Consider the following 2200-nt stretch of genomic DNA (forward strand, 5'->3'; position numbering starts at 1 on the left):
TGCATGCTTATTAGATTCCACCCAAAATGTAAGGACAAGTATTCCTTGGAGGTGTGTGACTTAACTATTTGTCTGTGAGTATTGGTGAGCTAGTGGAGGGAGAACCGGTCTGTCTGGAGTCCTAGATGCGAATCTAGAGACCTTCCGATAACCTTCAAAATGTAGGCACTGTGGGCTTTTCACTTCCCAAGACGTCTTCCACTTAGAGCCAATGGATGGTCCTTTTCCTGGTTTTGCCTGGCTGGCTTCTAGCAGTAGGGTGGCACCGGGAAGAGAAAAGAACAAGATGCAGGGAATGGAGATTGTACCAAGAGTCTGAAAGGCCTGTGTTTCCCTTCTTTATTCTCCAATCTGCCAAACAAAAAGCTTTTTATTGCCAGTTTTTGCCACCTACTGGTTGATGTTTAACAGTATCATTCAGAAAGTTCTCTTCATCCATCACCAATATAAATCTTCCCAAAGTTTATGAAATTCAAAAAGGACATTATTCTAATCTGAACATAAATACTAATATTTAATATAGGTATATATCAAATCTTCCCAACTATTAAAATTTTTATTTAAAACAAGGATAGAAAGACAGTGTTTACTAAGAGGGAACTGACAACTAATAGGTAAGATGAAAGAGTTAAAAATATAAAACATGACCCCAAACCATTTAGGCAAAGTGACGTGAAAATAAATCCATCAACAAAATGAACTGACTAGGCAGAGTAAAAACAAGCAGATAGCCTGCATAAAAGAAAAAGGAACTGCTTAAAAAATAACATCTCACAGGCCTAGATAAGCAGTCCAAAACACTAATTTCCAATTTCAAGTATCTTCTACATTATTGTTTCCAACTTTATTGAGATATAATTGACATCAGTATCTTATATACTACAAACTCTTACGCTAAATAGGGCCATATGCTTTAAGACAGTTTACACAGGTTGTTGGCAAACATTATATAATAATGTTATTATTATAATACTAATTCCCTATTAGTATTAGTTACTAATAATACTAACAGTAATACTGTTCCTCATTTATGCTCCAGAGCCCCTCTTCTGTAAGTGTGATCGCATCCAAGTAATCCCCTGTGTGCTCTCAAACCATCCTTGTCCTCATCAGGAAACTCTTTTACCAAATCTAAACCAGCAAGCCTTGGTTTAACTGAAAAACCCACCTGGCTAAGTTTTGGTGGGTCCTAAGCCTCAAAAAAATGTTTGGAATCATTAAGCAACAACTTTTGAAACCAAGCAACGAAGTGCAGGTAAGCCATTCTGTTGCACAAGTTTAACAGCCAGCAAATAACGTTTACGTTTGGTTTACAAAGGAAAACACAATAAACTCACTCGTGGCAATTTTTTCCTTTCAAATTAATGACTTGGCATTTAAAGTGAATCAACTGAGATTAGGAACTTGTCTTCTACATTTCAAATGTTTACTGCTCTTGTTGGATTGACATGAAACACCATAGCATCGAGGGGAAACAGGCAAAGAATATACATTCTTATGTTCAATAACTAATGTTTATTCTCTTATACTCTTTAGCACAGAGCACAGTATCTCCCACACATTAACTGTTGATGAACACATTTAGAAGAATCAAGGTTAATATGTTTGTTATCTACAGCTGCAGTAACAAAGTACCACAAACTGGGTGGCTTAAAGCAGAAATTTATTCTCCCACAGTTCTGGAAGCTCAAAGTCCAAAATCAAGGTGTCAGTAGGGCCATGCTCCCTCTGAAGGCTCTAGGGGAAAATCTTTCCTTACCTCTTTCTAGCTTTCGTTGGGGGCTGGCAATATTTGGCTTGCAGCTGCTTCACTCTGATCTGTACCACTGTCCTCCCGTGGCATTCTCCCTGTGTCTCTGTTTTCTCCGATTTTTATGAGGTCACCAGTCACGTTGGATTAGGACCCTAATAACCTCATCTTGACTTGGTTATATCTATGAAGACCCCATTCCCAAATAAGGTCACATCCACAGGTACTAGGGATTAGGACATCAACATCTTTTGAGGACACGCAATTCAACCCATATCAATATGTTTATCTCCTATCTTAATACGTTTTTTTCCAAAGTAATGAGAAATGTTTATTCCAAGGCGCAAGGGCTGAGCAACACCTGAATTTCAAAGGGAACCATGATCTTTCTAAACCTTGCCATTTCCTATTTCTGCTCAAAGCTCTTCAGAGGCCGAAATCTCAACTCCT

Source organism: Mesoplodon mirus, assembly GCF_964341445.2.
Source record: "Mesoplodon mirus genome assembly, chromosome: 13".
In the NCBI taxonomy this organism is placed as follows: Eukaryota; Metazoa; Chordata; class Mammalia; order Artiodactyla; family Ziphiidae; genus Mesoplodon; species Mesoplodon mirus.